The 13,133-nt window shown below is 41.1% G+C and overlaps 1 protein-coding gene across 1 annotated transcript in view; it reads right to left on the bottom strand.

The window, feature by feature from the left end:
* The window catches only part of HYAL4 (hyaluronoglucosaminidase 4), a 41,120-nt gene extending 28,762 nt beyond the window's left edge, over positions 1-12,358 (bottom strand). The window contains exons 1-2 of the mRNA XM_011951742.1: positions 11,835-12,358; positions 9,413-9,482 (exon numbers count right to left, since the gene is read on the bottom strand). The gene's annotated coding sequence lies outside the window, so the exon portion shown is untranslated. The remainder of the gene's footprint in view (positions 1-9,412; positions 9,483-11,834) is intronic.
* Positions 12,359-13,133: the final 775 nt, after the last annotated feature.

The raw sequence follows: 13,133 nt of genomic DNA, 5'->3' as shown, positions 1-13,133 counted from the left end.
AAAGAAAGAAAGAAAGAAAGAAAGAAAGAAAGAAAGAAAGAAAGAAAGAAAGAAAGAAAGAAAGAAAGAAAGAAAGAAAGAAAGAAAAAGAAAGGCAGCTGGCAAGATGGCCCAATAGGAATAGCTCCGGTCTGTGGCTCCCAATGAGATCAATGCAGAAGGAGGGTGATTTCTGCATTTCCAACTGAGATACCTGGCTCATCTCATTGGGACTTGTTAGACAGGGGTTCAGCCCATAGAGGGCAAGCAGAAGCAGGGTAGGGCATCACCTCACTCAGGAAGCACAACGGGTTAGGGAATCCCCTCCCCTAGCCAGGAGAAGCCATGAGGGACTATGCGGTGAGAGACAGTGCTATCTGGCCCATATACTATACTTTTCCCATGGTCTTCCCAACCTGCAGACCAGGAGATTCCCTCAGGTGCCTACACCACCAGGGCCCTGGGTTTCGAGCACAAAACTGGGCAGCCATTTCAGCAGACACCAAGCTAGCTCCAGGATATTTTTTTTTGTACCCCAGTGGCACGTGGAACACCAACAAGACAGAACCATTCACTCCCCTGGAAAGAGGGCTGAAGCCAGGGAGCCAAGTGTTCTAACTCAATGGATCCCACCTCCATGGAGCCCAGCAAGCTAAGATCCACTGGCTTGAAATTCTTGCTGCCAGCACAGCAATCTGAAGTCAACCTGGGATGCCCAAGCTTGGTAGGGGAAAGGGCGTCTACCATTACCCAGGCTTGAGTAGGCGGTTTTCCCCTCAAAGTGTAAACAAAGCCACTGGGAAGTTCGAACTGGGTGGAACCCACCACAGCTCGGCAAAGCCACTGTAGCCAGACTGCCTCTCAAGATTCCTCCTCTCTGGGCAGGGCATCACTGAAAGAAAGGCAGCAGTCCCAGTCAGGGGCTTAGAGATAAAACTCCCATTGCCCTAGGACAGAGCAACTGAGGGAAGGGGTGGCTGTGGGTACAGCTTCAGCAGATTTCAATGTTCCTGCCTGCTGGCTCTGAAGAGAGCAATGGATCTCCCAGCACAGTGCTCAAGCTCTGCTAAGGGACTGAATGCCTCCTCAAATGGGTCCCTGACCCCTGTGCCTCCTAACAGGGACACCTCCCAGCAAGGTTCAGCAGACATCTCATACAGGAGAGCTCTGGCTGGCATCTGGCAGGTGCCCTCTGGGATGAAACTTCCAGAGGAAGGAGCAGGCAGCAATCTTTGCTGTTATGCAGCCTCCTGGTGATACAAGGCTAACAGGGTCTGGAGTGGACCTCCAGGAAGCTCCAGCAGACCTGCAGAAGAGGGGCCTGACAGTTAAAAGGAAAACTAAAAAACAGAAAACAATAACATCAACATCAACAAAAAGGACGCCCATGCAAAAACCCCATCCAAAGGTCACCAACATCAAAGATCAAAGGTAGATAAATCCATTAAGATGAGGAAAAAACAATGCAAAAATGCTGAAAATTACAAAAAATAAAATGCCTCTTCTACCCAAAAGTATAACAACTCCACACCAGCAAGGGAACAAAACTGGAAGGAGAGGGAGTCTGATGAATTGACAGAAGTAGGCTTCAGAAGGTGGGTAATAACTAACTCCTCTGAGCTAAAGGAGCATGTTCTAATCTAATGCAAGGAACCTAAGAACCCTAATAAAAGGTTAAGGAACTGCTAAATAGAATAACGAGTTTACAGAAGAACATAAATGACTTGATGGAGCTGAAAAACACAGCACGAGAACTTCGTGAAGCATACACAAGTATCAATAGTCAAATCAATTAAGCGAAAGAAAGGATATCAGAGATTGAAGCTCAACTTAATAAAATAAAGTGTGAAGACAAGATTAGAGAAAAAAGAATGAAAAGAAACAAACAAAGCCTCCAACAAATATGGGACTATGTGAAAAGACCAAACCTATGTTTGATTGATATACCTGAAAGCGATGGACAGAAGGGAACCAAGCTGGAAAACATACTTCAGGATATTATCCAGGAGAAACTCCCCAACTTAGCAAGGCAGGCCAACATTCAAATTCAGGAAATATAGAGAATGCCACAAAGATACTTCTCGAGAAGAGCAATCCCAAGACACATAATTGTCAGGTTACCCAAGGTTAAAATGAAGGAAAAAATGTTAAGGGCAGCCATAGAGAAAGGTCAGCTTACCTACATGGGGAAGCCCATCAGACTAACAGCAGATCTCTCTGCAGAAACTCTGCAAGCCAGAAGACAGTGGGGGCAATATCAACATTCTTAAGAAAAGAATTTTCAACCCAGAATTTTATATCCAGCCAAACTAAGCTTCATAGAGAAGGAGAAATAAAATCCTTTAAAGACAGGCAAATACTGAGGGATTTTGTTACCATCAGGCCTGCCTTACAAGAGCTCCTGAAGGAAGCAAAACACATGGAAAGGAAAAATGGTACTAGCCATTGCAAAAACATACCAAAATGTAAAGACCATCAACACTATGAAGAAACCACATTGATCAACAGGCAAAATAACCAGCTAGCATCATAATAATGGGATCAAATTCACACATAACAATATTAACCTTAAATGTAAATGGGCTAAATGCCCCAATTAAAAAACACAGTCTGGCAAATTGGATAAAGAATCAAGACCTATCGGTGTGCTGTGCTGTATTCAGGAGACACATCGCACATGCAAAGACACACATAAGTTCAAAATAAAGGGATGGAAGAATAAACAAAAAAGGCAGGGGTTGCATTCCTAGTCTCTGATAAAACAGACTCTGATAAAACCAACAAAAATCAAAACAGACAAAGAAGGCCATTACATAATGGTAAAGGGATCAATTCAACAAGAAGAGCTAACTGTCCTAAATATATATGCACCCAATACAGGAGCACCCAGGTTCATAAAGCAAGTTCTTAGAGACTTACAAAGAGACATAGACTCCCACACAATAATAGTGGGATACTTTGACACCCCAATGTCAATATTAGACAGATCAGCGAGACAGAAAATTAACAAGGATATTCAGGACTTAAATGCAGCTCTGGACCAAGTAGACCTAATAGACATCTACAAAACTCTCCACCCAAAATCAACAGAATATACATTCTTCTCAGTACCACATAGCACTTATTCTTAAATTGACCACATAATTGGAAGTAAAACACTCCTCAGCAAATGCAAAAGAACATAAATCATAAGAAACAGTCTTTCAGACCACAGTTCAATCAAATTAGAACTCAGGATTAAGAAACTCATTCACAACTACGTGAGAACTGAACAACCTCCTCCTGAATGAATACTGGGTAAATAACGAAATTAAGGCAGAAATAAATAAGTTCTTTGAAACCAATGAGAACAAAGATACAATGTACCAGATCTCTGGGACACAGAGAAAGCAGTGTTTGGAGGGAAATTTATAGCACTAAATGTCCACATCAGAAAGCAGTAAGGATCTAAAATCAACACCCTAACATCACAATTAAAAGAACTAGAGAAACAAGAACAAACAAATTCAAAAGCTAGAAGAAGACAAGAAATAATTAAGATCAGAACAGAACCGATGGAAATAGAGACATGAAAAACCTTTCAAAAACTCAATGAATCCAGGAGTTGGTTTTTTGAAAAAGTTAGCAAAATAGACCATTAGCCAGACTAATAAAGAAGAAAAGAGAGAAGAATCAAATAGACACAATAAAAAATGATAAAGGGGATATCACCACTGATCCCACAGAAATACAAACTACCATCAGAAAATACTATAAACACTTCTACGCAAATAAAATAGAAAATCTAGAAGAAACAGCTACATTCCTGGACACATACACCCTCCCAAGACTAAACCTGGAAGAAGTCAAATCCCTGAATAGACCAATAACAAGGTCTGAAATTGAGGCAGAAATTACTAGCCTACCAACCAAAAAAAGCCTAGGACCAAAAGGATTCACAGCCAAATTCTACCAGAGGTACAAAGAGGAGCTGGTACCATTCCTTCAGAAATTATTCCAAACAATAGAAAAGGAGGGAATCCTCCCTAACTCATTTTATGAGGCCAGCATCATCCTGATACGAAAACCTGGCAGAGACACAGCAACAACAACAAATTTCAGGCCAATATCCCTGATGAGCATTAATCCAAAAACTCTCAGTAAAATATTTGCAAACCGAATCCAACAGCACATCAAAAAACCTATCTACCACAATCAAGTTGGCTTCATCCCTGAGATGCAAGAGTGGTTCAACATATGCAAATCAATAAACGTAACCCATCACATAAACAGAACCAATGACAAAAACCACATGATTATCTCAATAGATGCAGAAAAGGCCTTTGACAAACTTCAACAGCCTTTCATGTTAAAATTCTCAATAAACTAGGTATTGATGGAATGTATCTCAAAATAATAAAAGCTATTTATGACAAACCCACAGCCAGTATCTTACTAAATGGGCAAAACCTGGAAGCATTCCCTTTGAAAACTGCCACAAGACAATGATGACCTCTCTCACCACTTCTATTCAACATAGTATTGGAAGTTCTGGACAGGGAAATCAGGCAAGAGAAAGAAATAAAGGATATTCAATTAGGAAAAGAGGAAGTCAAATTGTCCCTGTTTGTAGATGACATGATTGTATATTTAGAAAACCCCATCGTCTCATCCCCAAATATCCTTAAGTTGATAAGTAACTTCAGCAAAGTCTCAGGATACAAAATCAATGTGCAAAAATCACAAGCATTCCTATACACCAATAATAGACCAACGGAGAGCCAAATCATGAATGAGCTCCTATTCACAATTGCTACAAAGAGAATAAAATACCTAGGAATCCAACTTACAAGAGATGTGAAGGACCTCTTCAAGGAGAGCTACAAACCACTCCTCAACGAAATAATGGAGGACACAAACAAATGGAAAAATATTCCATGCTCATGGATAAGAAGAATCAATATCGTGAAAATGGCCATACTGCCCGAGGTAATTGATAGATTCAAGGCCATCCCCATCAAGCTACCATTGACTTTCTTCACAGAATTAGAAAAAACTACTTTAAATTTCATATGGAACCAAAAAAGAGCCTGTATAGCCAAGACAATCCTAAGCAAAAAGAACAAAGCTGGAGGCATCACACTACCTGACTTCAAACTATACTACAAGGCTACAGTAACCAAAACAGCATGGTACTGGTACCAAAACAAATATATAGACCAATGGAACAGAACAGAGGCCTCAGAAATAACACCACATGTACAACCATTTGATCTTTGACAACCCTGACAAAAACAATCAATGAGGAAAGGATTCCCTATTTAGTGAATGGTGCTGGGAAAACTGGCTAGCCATAAACAGAAAACTGAAACTAGACCCCTTCCTTATATCTTATACAAAAAAATAACTCAGGATGGATTAAAAACTTAAACCTAAGACCTAAAACCATAAAAACCCTAGAAGAAACCCTAGGCAATACCATTCAGGACATAGGCATGAGCAAAGACTTCATGGCTAAAACACCAAAAGCAATGGCAACAAAAACCAAAATTGACAAATGAGACCTAACTAAACTAAAGAGCTTCTGCACAGCAAAAGAAACTACCATCAGAGTGAACAGGCAACCTACAGAATGGGAGAAAATTTTTGCAATCTATCCATCTGACAAAGGGCTAATATCCAGAATCTACAAAGAACTCAAACAAATATACAAGATAAAAACAAACAACCCCATCAAAAAGTGGGCAAAGGATATAAACAGAAACTTCTCAAAAGGTGACATTTATGCAGCCATCAAACATGAAAAAAAGCTCATCATCACTGGTCATTAGAGAAATGCAAATCAAAACCACAATGAATTACCATCTCACACCAGTTAGAATGGCAGTCATTAAAAAGTCAGGAAACAACAGATGCTACATAGAATGTGGAGAAATAGGAACACTTTTACACTGTTCATGGGAACGTAAATTAGTTTAACCATTGTGGAAGACGGTGTGGAGATTCCTCAAGGATCTAGAACCAGAAATACCAATTGACCCAGCAATCCCATTACTGGGTATATACCCAAAGGAATATAAATCATTCTACTATAAAGACACATCAACATGTATTTATTGCAGCACTATTCACAACCATGAAGACTTAGAACCAACCCAAATGCCCATCAATGATAGACTGGATAAAGAAAATGTGGCACATATACACCATGGAATACTATGCAGCCATAGAAAGGAATGAGTTCACGTCCTTTGCAGGGACATGAATGAAGCTGGAAACCATCATTCTCAGCAAACTAACACAGGAAGAGAAAACCAAACACCACATGTTCTCACTCCTAAGTGGGAGTCACATAGACACAGGGAGGGGAACATCACACACAGGGGTCTGTAAGGGGGCAGAGGGCTGGGGGAGGGACAGCATTGGGAGAAATACCTAATGTAGATGACGGGTTGATTGGTGCAGCATACCACCATGACACATGTACACCTACGTAACAAATCTGCACATTCTGCAGACATATCTGCAGAACTTAAAATATAATTTTAAAAAACTTTGTTGAAACATCAAATGTAGTATTTAATCACTAATTTGCATGTATTTTTTAAAAGATCATTAGATAATTTGTTATCTGCTTTGTTTTTCTATTCACATGGTGTGAGAACTGTGTTGCACTTGGATCTTTGTAAAGTAAGTTGAGTTCCTGCATTGATTCATAGCAACATATATTAACCATAAATGTGAAGAAATACTTTTTCATACAAATACTTTTTAATTCTTTAAAAATAAGTTTATTTGTCCAAGACTGCTAATCGCATGCAGTCTAATTATACAAACCTTGTAACTTCAAAATGTTTCACAATAGGTTTTAATTTCCAGATGTAATCTTGAGAGAATTTCCTAATACAATAAGGAAATTTGGAAATGTTCCAATCATAGATTTTGGGTTAGACTAAGGATGCAATAAGGTCGTTCTGGAATTCTCTTGACAAAGGCAGAGGAACTCCAGCCTAGGATTGTAGCCAGTTCTTGAACCACCCAGTATATTGTATCAGAGAAATATTGTTCCTTGGAGAATGAGATTTAGATTTTTCACATATTCATGAAAAGACAGAGCACGGGATTCATGCATTTGGGCCTCTTATGAACATTAGGCACATGCTTAGTACTTAGGTAAAGAGACTTCAGTCTATGAACAAGACAACTAGAGGTTGTTCTTGTTAGAAATTCACAGTATCTGTAACTCTATTATAAGTAGAGTGGCGCGGTGGCTCACGCCTGTAATCCCAGTACTTTGGAAGGCCGAGGCCGAGGACTGCTTGATTCCAGGAGTTAGAGACCAGCTTGAGCAACATGGCAAAAACCTGTCTTTACAAAAAAATTAGCCAGTGGGTGGTGCGTTCCTGTGGTTCCAGATACTTGGGAGGCTGAAGTGGGAGGATCATCTGAGCCCACGAGTTCGAGGCTGCATTGAGCAGTGATCGTGCCACTGCACTCCATCCTGAGTGACAGAGTGAGACCCTGTCTCAACAACAACAACAAAAATCTAAGTATTCATATTTCAACAAGAGCTCTTCTTTGCATCATCAAACTAATTCTAATTTACAAGCAAGGCTGAAATAAATCATGTGACTAAGCTCTCTTAGATATTACTACAATTGTATTGCATTTATCAGTACAATAAGTATCTCAAGTAACAATGATTCTAACATGTGTCACATTTGTTGGAAGAATTCCCAAAGCTTTGAAACAAACAGGTAAATCCAGTGTCACTCTAATTCTACCTGACTGGTATGTAAGAGGGTTGCATGCTACTACGTAAGATAAAACACATGAGAAATATAGAAAGGAAAGTTTTGTATAAACAGGTGAAGTAGAGAATCAAGTTTTTTGTCTGTCTATTTGTTTATTTGTGCTAGAGTCTGGCTCCATCGCCCAGACTGGAATGCAGTAGCAAGATCTCAGTCCACTGCAGTCTCCACCTCCTGTGTTCAAGCAATTCTCCTGCCTCAGCGTCCTGAGTAGCTGGGACTACACGAATGTTCTACCATACCCTGTGGCAAACCAACATTATGAAGATGATTCAAGTCAGCATGTCTATGAAGGAACAAAAGCTTTGTCTTAAAAGGTTTCCCTTTTGTTTTGTTTATGTACATTGTTTTAAAAAAGAAAGCCTGGACCAGTTGCCATGGCTCACACCTGTAATCCCAGCACTTTGGGAGGCCAAAACGGGCCAATCACTTGAAGCCAGGAGTTCAAGACCAGCCTGGACAACATGGGGAAACCCTGTTTGTACCAAAAAATACAAAACTTAGCCAGGCGTGGTAGTGGGTGCCTGTAATCCCAGCTACTTAGGAGCTGAGACAGGACAATCACTTGAACCCGGGAGGCAGAAGTTGCAGTGAGCCAAGATCACGCCACTGCACTCCAGCTTGGGTGACAGAGAGACCCTGTCTCAAAGAGAGAGAGAAAGAGAGAGAGAGAGAGAGAGAGACTGTACATTAGTTATTCAGGTACTCAGGATCTAGAGATAACAAGTTTTATTAGCTCATAATTTTTCAAATTTTCACTTTATATACCTACATACAGTCATATACATAGTCACTAAACAGCATTTTCCGCATCATTATCACATTTCTCAACTTTAAGATTTCTCTTTAATAGGTTGAATGATTTAAGATTTACCGTTCTTATACTGTTTTGGTACTCGTTCTTTCTTTTCTGGAAAATCTAAATCTATCCATATGTACATATATGTATATGTTTATTTATCTTCTCCCCAATTACTAAGATTTTTCTTTTTTGAAATGCCAGATGATTATCTCTAAATATTCATCACTTTAACAATATTTGGAAAGAAAATGTACAACCCAGTTTTACAATCAAAAATCATCCACTTTCTGAGCCCTTTTAAATGTTGCATGCTTCCTAAAATCTGCAATACTTATTCCAACGAACAGTCCTCTTGTATTGACCATCATGGTACGTATAACTATAAAATTAGGTATGAAAAACATGCTTCATTAAAGACGTTGCAAAAGTTAAATCTTTGTCAAAATATGCACTTATACTTTAATGGTGATTTTGATGTGATCGCAAGTTCAGGTTAGTAATGCAATCACAGAAACTATGCGCACAAAAAAAATGAAGAAAGCCTTGAGTAGTCATTAAAGTGGGAATTATTTTCCACTTTATAAAGGTAGATTTATAATAAATAAAAAGTTAACTGAAATTTAGCTCGTAACTATCAGTGACAAATGTGTATTTTAGGCTGCTTGGTTCATAAAAACAAACTCACATTTCAAAGGTACTGCATTTGAAAATTATGTAAAGTTACATTAGGCTACAAAAGAAATTCAGCATTCCAAGAAATTAATATTGGCTTTTTTCTGACTCTTCAAATTTCTAAAAACAATTTAAAAATTTTTACAAACAGGAAAAAAGTCTATTTTACCTTTGCTTTTGTTTGCTGCTGGTCCTTTAGTCACCTTGTGCAAATCAGAGGTTGAATGGCAAAGGATGCCCTGTCCGTGGTTCAAACATGTTATTACAGGGGTGACTCAGTCCTCCAAGTTAAACTGGAGGCTTGCATTAAATCTCTTTATAACCAAAGTCAGTTCTCTTAAAAGCATCTTGGTATACAGAACCATTTCTTTCTGAAAATACCCAGTTTAAATTCACTAACTTAAGGCAGAAGAAAAAACTTTGACTCTTTATTTGGAAAATAAGGAAGAAAAGAAAACTGTATACGTAAGACTTCCAGAATAAAGAGAAAAAAGGGAGTCAAGTGCTTTGTGTACTAAAACATGTATTATTATTATTATTATTATTATTTTTTAGACGGAGTCTCACTCTGTCACCTAGGTGGTGTGGAGTTGTGCAATCTCAGCTCACTGCAACCTCCATCTGCCAGGTTCAAGTGATTCTCCTGCCTCAGCCTCCCGAGTGGGACTACAGGCGCATGCCACCATATCCGGCTAATTTTTTTGTATTTTTAATAGAGACAGGGTTTCACCATGTTATCCAGGATGGTCTTGATCTCCTGATCTTGTGATCTGCCTGCCTTGGCCTCCCAAAGTGCAGGGATTACAGGTGTAATGATAATGGAATCATTGACTCTTATTAGAGTATTAGGTATCATCCTGAGTAAGTACAACATGAATTTACTAGACCTAATGGCTCAAGATGGTGAACTGAACATGTGCATTTATTTACTGTGTCATTTTCAGCACCTATGATTAGAAAAAAGTACACTATAAAGCTGAAAATGAAAAGGGGTAACATGACTCAAAGACTGAAAACAACTAGAAGTATATCTCAGAAATGTTTTTAAAAGTAGAAAGACAAAACTCATAGTAGAAAGTCATTCTAGGAGATCATGGCAGACAAGAGACAGGACTAGACTGCAGCTCTCACGTGAACAGACAGAGCAGTATGTGGAGACTTGCATCATGAACTTTTGCTCCAGAACAACTGCAGAAATTAACCAGGAAAGCTGAGAGAAACTACAGACCCTCTGAAGGAAGCAGATTGCTCCTGGAGGACCCAGGAGACACCCCAAATACAGCCCAAGCTGTGGAAGTGGGAAATGGAGATTGTCCGCCCCCAAACACACACCCTCAGTGGGGAACCTTAAGGTCTAGATCATGGGAGAAGATTCTGACCTTACCTGGAGCTGGGTCAATTTAGAGAGCTGAGTGAAATACAGAGGTAGAGGAAGCAGCAGGAACAGTCCTGTGGGCTCTCTGAGTCCCCTGGAAAGTTATTTCTGCCTTGTCTCATAGGGGTCCTTAGGGAGAGCTGCCAGAGGTATTTAGAAAAGACTACAGGGAAAAGGAAACTTCCAGCTGAACTTTGTAACAATTCCAACGGAATGTGAAGTCTTCTGTCCAGACCTAGGGAGAGAGTGTGAATCTGGTGTGCAGACTCCACAGACAGGGAGGCACAAAAGTCTGGTTTGCTTTCACAGCTACGAGGCTGGTAGTCTGGGGCAAGTTCTCAGCCCTGCTTGCCCGCTGCTTGGAAACAGACTCGGTGCTGTTTGAGAGGGCAAGGTGGGAGTGAGACTGGCCTTTTGCGTTATGTGAGAGCTGGGTGAGGCCTATGGCTGCCAGTTTTCCCCCACTCCCCTGACAACCTGCATGACACAGCTGAGGCAACCCTAATCCTCCTGGGACTATAACACCATTGGCCTGGGAACCACACCCCCATCCCCCACAGCAGCTGCCATAAGACCCACCCAAGGAGAGTCTGAGCTCACACACGCCTAGCCCTGCCCCCACCTGATGGTCCTTCCCTAACCACCCTGGCAGCTGAAGACAAAGGGCATATACTCTTGGGAGTTCTAGGGCCCTGCCCACTGCCTGATGCCCCTATGCTACTACAGCTGATGCTCTCTTCAAAGTGCCACCTCCCGGCAGGAGGCCAATACAAAAATAGTGCATTAAGCAACCAAAACTAAGAACCCTCACAGAGTCCATTTCACCCCTCTGCCACCTCCACCAGAGCAGGTGCTGGTATCCACGGCTCAGAGACCTGCAGATGGTTTACATCACAGGACTCTATGCAGACAACCCTCAGTGCCAGCCTGAAGCCTAGTAGACCAGCTAGGTGGCTATATCCAGAAGAGAGATAACAATCACTACTATAACAATCACTACTAGCTCTCTGGAAACCACATCCAAAGGAAAAGGGGGAGAATACTACAGCAAGAGAACATCCCGTGCGTCAAAAAAATCTGAACAGCAGCCTTGAGCCTTATACCATCCCTCTGACATAGCCAACCCAAGTGAGAAGGAACCAGAAAAACAATTCTGCTAATATGACAAAACAACTTTCTTTAACACCCCCCCCAAAAAAAAATTACACGAGCTCACCAGCAATGGCTCCAAACCAAGAAGAAATTCCTGATTTTCCTGAAAAAGAATTCAGAAGGTCAGCTAATCAAGGAGGCATCAGAGAAACGTGAAGTCCAATGTAAGGAAATTTTAAAAAATGATACAAGGAATGAGGGGAGAAATCTTCAGTGAAATAGATGGCATAAATAGCCAGGCACGGTGGCTCACCCCTGTAATCCCAACACTTTGGGAGACTGAGGCAGGCGGATCACTTGAGGTCAGGAATGCAAAACCAGTCTGGCCAATATGGCGAAACCCCATCTCTACTAAAAATATAAAAATTAGCTGGGTGTGATGGTATGCTCCTATAGTCCCAGCTACACAGGAAGTTGAGGCAGGAGAATCACTTGAACCCAGGAGGTAGAGGTTGCAGTGAGCTGAGATCATACCACTATGCTCTAGCCTGGGCAACAGAGCAAGACTTCATCTCAAAAAAACAAAACAAAACAAAACAAAGCAAAACAAAAAAGGGGGGAAGAAATAGATAGCATAAATAAAATAAAAAACTATCGAAACTGGAAGATGGCCAAATAGGAACAGCTCCAGTCTGCAGCTCCCAGCGTGATTGACACAGAAGACGGGTGATTTCTGCATTTCCAACTGAGGTACCTGGTTCATCTCATTGGGACTGGTTGGACAGTGGGTGCAGTCCACGGAGGGTGAGCTGAAGCAGGGCAGAGTGTTGCCTCACCAGGAAAGCACAAAGGATTGGGGGATTTCCCTTTCCTAGCCAAGGGAAGCTGTGACAAGTATCTGGAAAAACAGGACACTCCTGCCCAAATACTGTGCTTTTCCCAAGGTCTTAGCTGTCAGGCCTCTGAGCCCAAGCTAAGCCATCATATCCCCCATATCCCCTGTGACCTGCACGTATGCATCTAGATGGCCTGAAGCAATTGAAGATCCACAAAGGAAGTGAAAATAGCCTTAACTGATGACATTCCACCATTGTGATTTGTTTCTGCCCCACGTTAACTGATAAATGTACTTTGTAATCTCCCCCACCCTTAAGAAGGTTTTTGTAATTCTCCCCACCCTTGAGAATGTACTTTGTGAGATCCACCCCCTGCCCACAAAACATTGCTCCTAACTCCACCGCCTATCCCAAAACCTGTAAGAACTAATGATAATCCCACCACCCTTTGCGGACTCTCTTTTCGGACTCAGCCTGCCTGCACCCTGGTGAAACAAACAGCCCTGTTGCTCACACAAAGCCTGTTGGGTGGTCTCTTCACATGGATGCATGAGACATTAGCAACCTGCAGACAAGGTGATTCTCTC

This window comes from Colobus angolensis, unplaced genomic scaffold (assembly GCF_000951035.1).
Source record: "Colobus angolensis palliatus isolate OR3802 unplaced genomic scaffold, Cang.pa_1.0 Scaffold326, whole genome shotgun sequence".
Taxonomy (NCBI): Eukaryota; Metazoa; Chordata; class Mammalia; order Primates; family Cercopithecidae; genus Colobus; species Colobus angolensis.
Note: the sequence above shows the minus strand (reverse complement) of the source record. Positions and strands in the feature narration are given on the sequence as shown.